This window comes from Natator depressus, chromosome 6 (assembly GCF_965152275.1).
Source record: "Natator depressus isolate rNatDep1 chromosome 6, rNatDep2.hap1, whole genome shotgun sequence".
In the NCBI taxonomy this organism is placed as follows: domain Eukaryota; kingdom Metazoa; phylum Chordata; order Testudines; family Cheloniidae; genus Natator; species Natator depressus.
This window is the reverse complement of record NC_134239.1, coordinates 129,091,345-129,104,494: the sequence shown is the minus strand read 5'-3', so window position 1 is coordinate 129,104,494 and position 13,150 is coordinate 129,091,345. Positions and strand designations below refer to the sequence as shown.

Here is a 13,150-nt window from a genome sequence, read left to right as displayed (position 1 = left end):
AAGAAAGACAAACATGGCACATCCAGTGCAGGTCACAACAGTTGAATGCTCCCCATCCATATTACCTTCCTACTATGAACTTCCTCAAGAGATGCAGTAATTACTCAGAGAAGTCGTTAGGGTGTAAGCCTCAGTGGGCTCACCCCAGGCGAACTCCCAGGCAAACTCCTGCTGTTTGCTGCTCTGCTGTCCCCCGCTGCTCAGCTGGTTCCCCGCTGCTCAGCTGGTTCGCGAAGCGCTGGCTTTTTTAAACAGCCAGGCTCACCTGAAACAAAACACTCCCAACTCCTGCCCTTTTCAGCCAACCAGTCAAGCACTCGCTCAAACTTTCAAGCTGCCCTCACTACAAACACTCCGATCCTCTCACCAAACACACACTCAGATACCCAGATACTCACCAACACAGATCCCAGGCAAACTCCTGCTGTTTGCTGCTCTGCTGTCCCCCGCCGCTCACTGAAGCGTGTGTTTGGTTTGAAGCGTGTCAGAGACTCCCCTTGGGATAACAAGCATGGTACATATCAATTTCTTTGTTAAATTGATGAACTCATACAAGTTTGCAGTGTCCAGCAGGCATAACTGGACACTGCAAGACAGAGGTTCCTAGGGTTGTTTCTGGGACCAGAGATATTGGTTAATGTCATTCGGTTGCACAATCCAAGGAGCAGCTTACATGACAGAGACTGTGCGTGAACAGCCCAGGAGTGGGGGTCTCACTGCAGAGCAGGGTAAAGCTGGCTCCCAGAGTCAAGGAGTCCTAGCAGATCACTGGTCCCCATAACACCAGGGGAACGTCACACTTACCCAAGAAGGGAAGATGCGATGGTGGCTGAAATTTAACTAAACAGTCAGTATCAAGCAATGATTTTTTGAGCAAAAACCAGACTAATGTTTCTTTCAAAGCAATAGGCAATTTGCCCTTTCTGAGAAGCATTGACTGTCTTCTCAAGCCAGGTACCCAGTACTTCCTTCCTTACTTCCCCAGCCAAGAAGTACATGGATCTCATGCACAGGTTTTGGAATGAGCACCTCCATTACCCCAGTGATCATCACTGATTGAAACTAGCAGGAAAGATGAGTTCCTGGGTTCCTGAGGCCTTGCTTTGTCTCACCATAGAATCAAACAGCCCATTCCTAATCTGATCAGTCCTCTCTGCAAAATAACGCAATTTCTTGTAGTGGGGTGGGCTCAGACCAGCTATTGAGTTCAGGCAGCCTGGATTTACCAGGCTCTTCCACCCAAAACAAATATGCTGTCTAAGATTTTGTGGATGCTATGGTGGAGGGAAAAAGACTTTTTTTTTTTTTTTTTTGGTGCTTCATCCCAGGCCGCACAGCATAAGAGTTTTCAAAGCTTTCTGCTGCAACTAGTCAGCCTTGGCATGAGACTTATGCCACTGCTGGTCTAACTGTCTTCCCTCCTGCCTCATTTGCTGAAAATCATCAGTAAATCAGGGTGACCTGTGAGAACAAAGCTAGCAAACAGGCACATCTTGTATAATTATGTAGTGTGGGGTAACTGCAGAGTGAAGATCCTTTTGTGTAAAAAACACTTGAAAGAAAAAGCCATGTATAAAACCACCCGTGGTGAGAATACCACTTGCCTTAGCTCTGTAAGCCAACTCCATCATGAATTGGGAGTGTGTGACAGATAACATTTCACTAAGAGATTTCAAAATCTATGGTGAAGCCTGCCCGCTAGCAACCTCAGTTTCTCAGAGGTTCACCCACCCTGTTTGCTAATGATCTGTGCTGGGCATTCATTCTTTTGTCTGATATTCTTTTTCTTTTCTTCTTGGGTGATCTTGAAGGGATAATGACAGATAAACAGAATTAGAACTAGGAGATGAGCCTTGAGACGCAGGGTTCCATGTTCTCAGGTCAAAGCAGGCTTAGTCATGCTAGCCATGATAGCTGTGCCACTCCTTGCTTCTGGGGAGTTGGAGTCCTAATGCTAGCTCTTCTGATTTTATTTTAGGAGAGAAGATTGTTATAATCTTAATCATCAGTAAGAATCTTTCCCTTAATCTTCATTGTAGCTGCATCTACATCTTAAGGCTTGGTTAGCTGTGGCAGTCGCAGAGACATTTATGCATGGGATTCAGGCAGCACTTTGAGAGCTAAGCTGTTCATCCAAGAAGCAAGGGCAGGGATGGGGAGTTCAGAGCCGATAATAGGTCAGCAGTAGGGGGAGTATAGACAAGAGATCTGGAATTAGTGTAGCTCTCCCACATTTTAATGGATAAATCAACTACCCTCTTTCAAAAACAAAAGCCCTCCCCCCAAGGAAGACTTGTCAGCAATGGATTTGGGTACCTCAGAAAGATGGCAGCTGAAACAACTATTTAACTTTTAAATAATCTGTAAGTAAAATAAGTATTTTTTTAAAAATTACTGGTTTTAAGAGGAGGGGACTTTTAAAAATGTTATATACATGCGCTAATTGATGTTTTCCTTCATCCTTTAAATTTTAAAAAAATCTAAATGTATAAATTTATATCACACTCAAGAATCTGTCCATTATTGTATACCCACCTTTAATAGTTTGAGAGAGAGCACAATTCCAATGTAATCGCCTCATTACATTAGTGCTTATTTGATGAACAACTGGAATCACCTCCTCGATATGTATACTGAGTTGAGGTAAAATGTTAAATATATAGCTATTCTAATTGTATAAAATTTAAAAAATTAAAATTTGCTGAAATGTTATATTGGCATCAACTTGAATAATAGAGCGTGGTTTCAAATTCATAGATTGAACCAAAATCTAGGGAACATTAGCTTTCAAATAATGTGGCATTACTTCACCTCCTAAAAGTCTAGGAGTCAGTCATGCCTGGCAAGTCATACATTCAGAATTCCCTCATGAAATAGGAGATAATGGGAAACAGTAGTAGTATTGCATGCAATATTAGTCAAGTCAGGAAATTCCAAAACTTCAGCATGCTTTGGCAAAACTAACTTGGTGATGTTGCACATGCTGTTAACAAGAGAAAGATGAACAGAAAGTTCTGTGGATGAGTTGATTATACTGGAATAATCTTAGCTCTCAAATTTTACTAGTTAAGGAGTTCTTAATCTTTCAAGACTAACATTTTGTTATGAAATTAAATGCAAAAATAACACAAAGGCTGAGGGAACTGGGATTATTTAGTCTGCAGAAGAGAAGAATGAGGGGGGGATTTGATAGCTGCTTTCAAGTATCTGAAAGGGGGTTCCAAAGAGGATGGATCTAGACTGTTCTCAGTGGTAGCAGATGACAGAACAAGGAGTAATGATCTCAAGTTGCAATGGGGGAGGTTTAGGTTGGATATTTAGGTTGGATACTGAAAAACTTTTTCAGTAGGAGGGTGGTGAAGCACTGGAATGCGTTACCTAGGGAGGTGGTGGAATCTCCTTCTTTAGAGGTTTTTAAGGTCAGGCTTGACAAAGCCCTGGCTGGGGTGATTTAGTTGGTGATTGGTCCTGCTTTGAGCAGGGGGTTGGACTAGATGACCTCCTGAGGTCCCTTCCAACCCTGATATTCTATGATTACGCAAAATCTAAAAGGAAAATAAGAATATCGGGAAGCAATTGTCTTGAAGATTTTGACTTAGCCAATAAAGCTTATACATTTCTTTGACCCAACAAGTGCAGACTTGGCTAAGCAATGTATTTACGAGCTGTTTCTGATCTTGGTAACATTTACGCACATGTAACTTTAAGCACCATGAAAAATCCCATTTACTTGAAGCACATGCTTAGGTGTTTGCAGGATCCAGGCATCAACATATAGGCACTGTGGCACAATATCCTGGGCAAACCTTATGGAATTAAGTTAAACCTTATTGAATTACATTTAATATCTTGGCAGGGGGGGAAATTGTATGGGACTTCTGTAGGAGAAAGGGATTGATGCAGTCTCTGGGAGATAAGGTGAATTTCAAATGACTATGTTGAACAATATAGCAGATGTGGTTTCTCTTTGGGACAATAAGTGTGAAGTGGAATTTCTCGCAAGTACTGGGGAGGAGGGTATTGCAAAACCCCACCTACAGACTCTGTCTTTGAAGCATTGCCCTGAGGGGAGGATCTTTTTGTTTGCTGATCACCTGTGACATAAGGACAGTTCAAAGAACCAATCTGGATTCACCAAAGACCATCAGACAAAGGAAAGGACTTTTGAATATATAGCCCCACTTTAAACTGATTCAGGGCTTTTGTTCTGATCCAGCAAATGGGCAGGACCTCTGGTTCATAGAAGGCCGCAATCCTTAGGGAAGAGTTGGAAGGACTTGGCTTACTGATGCCCCATAAGACCTGAGAGCTAGTTCTGAGCCCAGGCTGTTATGAACTTGTGACCACGAAAGAGATCTCTTGGGGGTAGAAGGGGGGTGGGGGTGGAAGGAGTGTGAGTGAAGGACTCACCTGCCAGAGCCCTTATTGGAAACAGATGAGGGGATCTCTGGTAAGATTATTAGCGTGCATGCAGGTTCTTGTATAGGTTTTAATGTTTTCTCTGTAGAGCTTTTACCTTAAGAATAAAATATGCTTGTTTAGAAAGAACTGTGTGGTACCATATAACTGGGACAATTGTACTTTATACAGTCTCTGAGGGGAGAAGTGAAGCAGGCCTGCTGAAGCAAATTGTCTTTTGCTGGGAATAACAGTGAATTCAGGGAGCTGTTCGGCCTGGAAATGCCCTGGTCAACAGTAAGAGAGACGTGTGTCATTGCCCGAGAGGCAGCAGCTGGGGGGCTGGAAGCCTGAGAGTGTGCGTGCCCTTGCTGGACTACTAATGGGGAATACAGGTGCAGTGGCCCTGAATTGGGACAGGCGTAGTGCATCTAGGTATGCACCTGTAGACTTTGTATTATATGTGATCAGGATGCAGTTTTCAAATTATCACTTTCTTTAATCAAGACCACTGTTCTTCAAATGAAATTAAGGCACTAGTCCTCAGTGAGGACTCCAGCCATGTCAAGTTTCAGATGTTTTGATGTACCTTAATGTGGTTATATTTATTTACCAATCCTCACTGATCTCAACAATGGATGAAGGGGTTTTACAGTAACTTCCTGAGAATTAACCTGTAAGCAGAGACCAAGGCTGTAGAACTGCAAGCTAAAAAGGCCGTGTGCTAAGAAAGTGAGTTTGCAAAAACAGCAGTGTTGGTATGGTTATAAGTGAAATCACTTTGCAGTCTCAAAAAGAAAAGGAGGACTTGTGGCACCTTAGAGACTAACAAATTTATTTGAGCATAAGCTTTCATGAGCTACAGCTCACTTCATCGGATGCATTCAGTCTCAGCTATTATGGGGTACTGCCAGGTACCTACTATAAATATAGATAGCCAAATGTACTGCTACTAATCCTTCTCCTCTAATGTTAATTTACAGCCCTTAATAATAGAAGGATTAAGGCAAATGCAAGTCAGAGCCACCACTTTAAATAACCAAGGTGTTGCACTTCAAACTACAGTGGTTTGTGTAAGTGAATCAACACTGTTTTCTTCAAAACCAGCAAATAAACTAGAAGTATGTGGTGAGACTATTAAGCACTTATTTGGAACAGTGCTAATTTAAAGTACTTTATTCTAATATAAATATTTGAAGACTTACCTGCTCTGTAGATGTTTTGTATATTCTTTATAGGCTTGTGGCAAAAAGGCAAAAAACAATCATTCTCCTGTCATTGTGCCCTTTTAATCTGATTTTGAAGAAACCTCAAATTTACCCTGCAGCTGTTTTCATTCTATAATGACTAAACAAATACAATTAAAACATTTAAAGTTTTTTTTAAAAAAAAACCTAGAAACTAAAAATAGATTTTTGTTGTATTTTAATCTTGCATTTAATAGAGTTTTGAGTTTATTTTGTTTTATGGCAATTGAGAATCTAGTAAATGTTATACAAGTGTTATCCATTTTAGCCTGTTTGTCATGTATTCAAAGAACAAATTGGAACATTAAAAATATATATTTATATCTGACCCTTTGTAGCAAACACATGTACTGCAGGAAGCTTTTAATGCCTGTGTGGCTTTATTACTAAGGCAACGAGAACTGGGCAGATGGAGTGGATTTTCTACTGACTGTAAGCAAGGATTTCTGTGTAACATGATAACAAACCAAGTTGACCCTTAAACTCCAAAACAGTGTAATAGCTTTTAAACATCTTGAAGATTAAATTATACAAGGTCAGGACAGACTAATCATTAGAATACATTTGTGTAAATTTAGGTATTTCTGTACAAATAAAGGAAAATAATTAAAGTAATATGTTTTCCATCTGGAATGAACAAGACAGATTTATGTGCTCTTTCAAAATTGGAAATTCTGCTGAATGCTGGACAGGATCATGAGCAGATATACACAGTGCTTAATTGAATACTTTTGGTATGGCTAATACTTTGCCTACAATAGTATTTACTTGCATTGCCCTTCTTTAGCTCAATGAATTTTTTTAAAAATTGCTTTCTGGATAAAGTGTGTACCATAGATTGCTTTAGTATTATTGTAAATATTACAATTATGGATCTTGAAAATTGCATTGGGAAAGAAGTTGAGCTATAGACAAAGGAGAAAAATTACACTACAGCCTTTTGATTATGGTAGTTCCCTTCTGGAATATAGCCAACATTCTGATGCTGTTGACAGATAGTTAAAATAGTTTGAGACTGCCATATTTTAACTAGGCACGTGTTAAAACTGGTACTGGCCTTACATGCAGGTGGTTCTTATTTTTATTAACGCTCCAGATTTTTTGTGTTTAAGGTAAGGAAAAGTAAAGACATTGGGGAGATCAGCAGCCAGGTGTAGGGGCATGGGAAGTTAGCAAGTTATGTGGTTTCAGGGAAAGGGGTTTTAGTTGTGGGGACCTGGGGCTGTGCACTCGTTGTGAGGGGGAATCCAGTGCCTGCATACTAAGGCATTAATGTGTTAAGTGCTCCCATGGCACTGCTGCCTCAGGTTCTGGCACACCCCAAGACCACCACTGCACCCTTGTGGTTTCATCTTACTAAGGAAATAATTTTTATTCAGCGTCTCACACAGAGAGTAAAACAAATATCAGTGTGGGGTTCCTATCACTCCTGTCGTGATCTTCCGCTCTACTGCATGCTGATTAGGCCTCAACTGGAGTATTGTGTACATTTCTGAGCACCACATTTCAGGAAAGATGTGGACAAATTGGAAAAGGTCCAGAGAAGAGCAACAAAAAATATTAAAGGTCTAGAAAACATGACCTATGAGGGAAGATGGAAAAAAGTGGGTTTGTTTAGTCTGGAGAAGAGAAGATTGAGGAGGAACATAAGTTTTCAAGTACATAAAAGGTTATTACAAGGAGGAGGGAGAAAAATTGTTCTTGTTAAACTTTCAGGATAGGACAAAAAGCAGTGGACTTAAATTGCAGCAAGGGCGGTTTAGGTTGGACATTAGGAAAAACTTCCTAACTTTCAGGGTGTTTAAGCACTGGAATAAATTGCCTAGGGAGGTTGTGGAATCTCAGTCATTGGATTTTTAAGAGCAGATTAGACAAACTGTCAAGGATGGTCTAGATAATACTTAATCCTGCTTTCTATGCAGGGGGTTGGACTAGAAGACCTCTCGAGGTCCCTTCCAGTCCTATGATTGTATGATATTTCCAGTATACTCTTCACTAACTTACTGGATGTATTATACCACACAGCAGTATTCACAATCTATACCACCCTTCACTGTCACCAGTATCAACTGAGCAACGTTATTTAATTTGGAAGCACTTGTTGATTTTTGTTCTGGCCACTGTAGGTTTTTTCAGTTTCTTACTGGTACTCCATGACCGCCACATTAGTTACTAAATCACATATTCATAAGACTTATATTATTTAATTATGGCTTTCTTTTTATGTAAGTATTTTCTGTATAAGTGACTTGTTTTTTGTATGTAGGTTTTTTTATTGCTTAAAACTCAAATTATTAAAAATAGTTGTAATTTTCAATTTCCTAAATTTTAAAAATATCCTTGCACAAGAATAACGTTTTCCTCCCTGAAATTCTATAGATGAAATGATTATTGAAACCCTGAATTATAAATGTAAACAGATTATCAGTTTGTATACATCTAATAACCAGTCATCCAGGCTCCTACAAGGATTACCATACATCTAAGTGATTGAAGTCTTTTACTTACTTATGTGGGGAGAGGGTGGCATTTTAGGGTCTTGCTACTGTAGGTATAAAAATAAACCTTCCATTGGGATAATTTAATATTGTACATTGTAATTTATTTTGACTGTTTAAATTAGCAAACTGCTTTTGTATATATTTGTTTTTGTAGGCTTCAGTAGAATGGATAGCAGTTGGCTATGTCTGTATTAGATGCATTAAGGTTTAGGAACCTTACAAAGAAGCATTAAGGTTTAGGAACATTTGAAACAGTTTGGGATCCAACAATGTGTCTTTGTTATCCATAGTTTATTAGGTTTAGACCATCTATATTTTTAATCATACCTGAACAGTTTTAAAATACATGATGATATCCCTCTAACAGTGGTGAATTGTGGACTATTGGGAACTCCAACATGTGAGCTACAGGGGACTTTCTCAGATGCTCATTATGCCTGTCTTCCATACAGGAGAAAATTGTTGCAGCCACCATTTCAGGCATCTGTAATACAAACTAGCTATCATTTGTATCCAGAATGGTCATGCTACAATATATCCACTCCAACTCATATTAATCTATTAGTCTCATATTTCATTTGTTCTTTGAGAGCCTCTTAACATCTGTAGAACCACATTGATGATACTGGCTATTTTAGCTGCTACCATGACTCTCATATTTTGCTGCTATGAGTCCTCCTCTCTGAGGAATCGTTTGACTTTACCTTTTTATTGTTATAGCTTATTAGTAAGATCCATTTCGTTGTTTACTGGAAGTAATGATCAAAGAAATACTGGAAAGTGCAACCACTTCCACTGAAACAAGCCTAGTTATTTCTTTTTTAAAGAGGACTATAATATTTTCCTCTGAACAATTGTCCTCTGTATTCAAATCAATCAGGTGAACAGAAGTTTTTAAAGAAGCTGGTTTCAGGAGAAGGCTGTCTTTGTAAGAATAACACTCCATTTTAGGGGGGATGGGTTGCACACTATTTGACTTTCGCCAAAAGTTTTGTTTATATTTGATGGCATAGCTGGCTTCTTACATATTATTTTATGCAGAAGCTTGATTTTTTTTCTAAGTGCATGTTAAAAGCATTCTGATATTTTTAAAATATTGTTAATATTTACTTGTAAATTTAAAAAGGGGATTCGCTGTGTTTCAAAGTAGCACTCAAGGTACTTTGTTGTTCCAAGTATAGGAAAGACTGTCTTGTACTAAAGAACCAACAAATGTGGGTTTGTCCTTGAGAATTAAGAAGTGAACTGATCAGCTAAAAGGATAACTTTGCAACTATATGTAATTCATATAGAATAGAATGTACCAGTTTAATTATGACATCTGTTCTTTTGTTTGTTTATACACCATATGGTATAAAAGCCACTAGGCTTAATGTTGTAACACTGGCATTGAAGTGCTCATTAAAGTTGTAACCGACATCTACTTAACCTTAAGATAGCAAAGTATTAATTGAACTGTCCATACTGAAGGTAGTAACTACTCCAAATGCATCATTTGGTAGCTAATGAAACCAACATTTAAAAAAAAAAAAAAAAAAACCCAAACCCTAAACATTCCAAAGCCCTGCCTTTCCTACACTTTGTTGGTTAAAGTTATTGACATATAAGTATTTATTTTTCTGTTTCATCACAATAGATTTGATTCTAATTGTTAGTACTAGTCTTACTTCAATACCTTAGTTTTAAACAAGCCTGTTTTTTTGGAAGATATAACTTTTACAAAGTGTCCATTGTCTTGTAGCATTTACCTGTTAATTTTAAAATAGTAAAAAAAGTATTAATATAGACTTTAGACTTAAGCTATAAAATGTGCCCAAAGCAGGTTATGGAGTCTTTCTTGTGAATTTTAATTCTGATATCCTACAGAAGCCTTAGATAATAGAAAGAGGAATTACAATTAAAATAAATTATCACCTTAAATGCAGCCAAGAAACCCATTTCAGATGTTAGAACTTTTGTTTTTATTTATTTATTTATATACTTGCCTTTTGTGTATTAGGAAAAACTGAATTTAATAATTCTAGACAAGGTTGTTGGTTTAATACAATAATATGAGAGAGAGGGTTGTTTTCCTCTTTCTCCTGACCTACTTTACTGATCAGCTGATGCACTATTGAAACTTGCTAGATTGTGGAGTAGTTTATCAGATGACATTTTAAGTCTTTAGAAATTGTATGTATTCAGGCTAAAATGTAACTTTTGTAACTCTGTCTTTGCATCCATCAGTAAGTAGTAAGCAGTTTTGTTTGAAGAAACCATTTTGTATGATTTAGCACTACACTATAGCAAACTAGAACATTTATGTAACTCCCTGTAAGCCTGAAATTAGGACAGATGTCAGTAACCTAGATGTTAGAAGATTTTTGAGCACTGGCTATGTAGACATGACACACCGTTCTGTATTCCTGTTTTAAGTAGCTCGTGTATAAATTGGCTGTACATTATACGTGTTCTACTGGATATTGGGAGATCAACACTTATATCTTTAGATATTAATTTGTCAAATTACTTTTTGATTCTTAAATTGGTTTTCCGTGCACATAGTTATACTTAATGCACAGAGAACTAAGAATGAAGCCTGGTGAATTCTCTATATCTTAGATTCCTTTAAAGTCTATCAAGCACTGATGAAAATGAATCCCAGAGCTGAAAGTGTATTACAAACTAATAGCTTTTGTTAACTGTCATTGATTCTTCGGAGTTTCTAAAAAGCTATGATAAAGCTTCATGTCTTTCCTTTTTCCTTCATGATATTGCCACAGCAGACACTGTACAAATTGCATACCCTGTCACAGAAGAGCCAGAACTCTTTTCAGAGTAATAAGTAGTTTTTTGGGGGGTTGGGGTTGTAAATGCACACACATGCTGTTTTGGGTACAGTTTTCTTGAAATCCACAGTATAGAAGCCCCCTCCGTAATCCCTTTCCTCTCCATTACTGCTTTCTGCTTGCTGGTGGTTACAGAAAATAACCTTCTTGTGGTTTCCTTACATGAGAGTGGAGTTAGGTTCCAATTTTGATCACTGTCTCTTATTTAAATGAGAGTATGAGAGATCAAAAATTTAAACTTGATTTTTTATATAGTTTATTGTTAATTCGCTTCTAGTATGCAGTAGTTATTGACATTTTTCAGGGAAGGATCCACGATTCTCTGGATCCAGGACTGAGGGCTAGTCTACACTGGCAACGTTAAAGCACTGCCGCAGCAGCGCTTTAACGTGGCTTGTGTAGTCACAGCAGAGAGCTCTCTCAGCACTCTAAAAAACCCCCTCCACAAGGGGCGCAGCTCCCAGCGCTTGTGCACTGTCTACAATGGCGCTTTACAGCGCTGAAACTTGCTGTGCTCGGGGGGGGGCGCGGCGGGGGTGTTTTCACACCCTTGAGCAAGAAAGCTGCAGCACTGTAAAGTGCCAGTGTACACAAGCCCTAAGTCTGAAGATATGAGGTAATTTAACACAGAAGATCAAAGTATCTAGTCCGAAAGGCTCTGAATGCTTCTCAGTTTCCTCCACAGTCGTCTTCAGAGAGAAAACCCCTACCAGTCATTTGTGTTCCACATTTGGAAAGGAGTTGGAGCCACAGGTTGGTTCTAATTGTTTTTCTAGGGTTTTCAAGGGTTGACAGAGCCTCCTCCAATCCAAGCAATGGATCCTTTGAGCTGGTGGGGTCTTTGTAACCAGCTTTTCCTTCAGAGATTGTTTTAAGGCCTTTGTTGCCTTACAAAGGGAACCCTTGTTGGGCTTGTCAGATCAGAGCATGACTTACTCACTGTTCAAGTCTCTACACAGACTTCAGATTCGCAGAGGAAAGCTGCAGGTTGTTGTGCCACAATATATTACTACAGCTTCTGTTTTCTCTTTCTCTGCATTGTCTGTTCCCTGGAGTTATGCTTCCTGGGCAGTTTCTTCTCTCTGGATTTGACATCTCAGAACGGATTTGGCCTAGAGTTCCACTTTTGTAGTTTGTCAGCTTTGTGAAAGAAGATCCTTCTCCTATGGATAAGGAAAGTATGCGCTCTTGAGTTCTGGGACTCCATCCCCTGAGAGGCAAGGCCTGCACAGACTGAGGAGGAACAGGCAGGGCCAACATTGGAGCTTCCACCCCCTTAATTATTAGCCACAGATGATTCTGCCTTGATCTCTTCCTCTTCTGTGGATGGCAACAGCCTTTCACTATCTAATGAGCAGAATGGTTGGGTTTTGAAAACAAATGTCCGTTACAGCCAGCTTACACAGAGTTTGGCATACTACAGCTATTGAGAGGGAGAGCTTGCATTCCCTGTGAATGAAGAGTGGCTAGATCCTGCTAGGGAGCTTTTGAACCACCCATGTGCATAAAATAAGAGGCAAAGATCTTCAAAAGTCTCTAGTGATTTGGGGTGACTGATTTGATACAGCTGCAGGAGGGCCAATTTTCTGAAAGTGCTGAGCATCTGCTCTCTGCAAAAATTGGGGCTCCTTTAAAGTGTCTTAAGTGGGCCACCAAAGAACTTGAGGCGCCCAAAATCACTTGTCACTTCTGGAAAACTTGGGTTAGTCTCTTTGTCAAGCCTGCAGGGAGGGTTTGAAACTGTAATTCCAGCATATCTGATTTTGTCAGTAGTTTACAAGAAGTCCCACTTTGGAAGAAAGGCTTTTTAATCTGTACTGATGGACAGCTTGCACAATTTGGGAGGAAGGCATATTCCTCAGAGAGTCTTATTTCAAGAATGACAAAATATTGTGGCATTACAGTTATTCCCACTGGACAAACTAAACACTGGACACCTGGCTTGGGAATATCCAAAAGGAGAATAAATATCCTGGACAGTTAAGGAAGGATGGAAAGTAGATAGATATTCCTTAAAGATACCATCACTACAAGATTTTCACCCCTGGATCTCAAGTTCCCAGCACAAGATGGAACAGAACTCCTATAGCTCTAAGAATTTTTGACTTTCTGACACAGTAATAATTCTAGCGACTCATGGGCTCTACTCCAATACTTAGTTATGGTGGATTAATCT

The 13,150-nt window shown here is 39.1% G+C and overlaps 1 protein-coding gene across 2 annotated transcripts in view; it reads left to right on the top strand.

The window, feature by feature from the left end:
* FANCM (FA complementation group M) overlaps positions 1–13,150 on the top strand; it is a 141,781-nt gene that overhangs the window by 110,105 nt on the left and 18,526 nt on the right. The gene's annotated exons all lie outside the window — the stretch shown is intronic.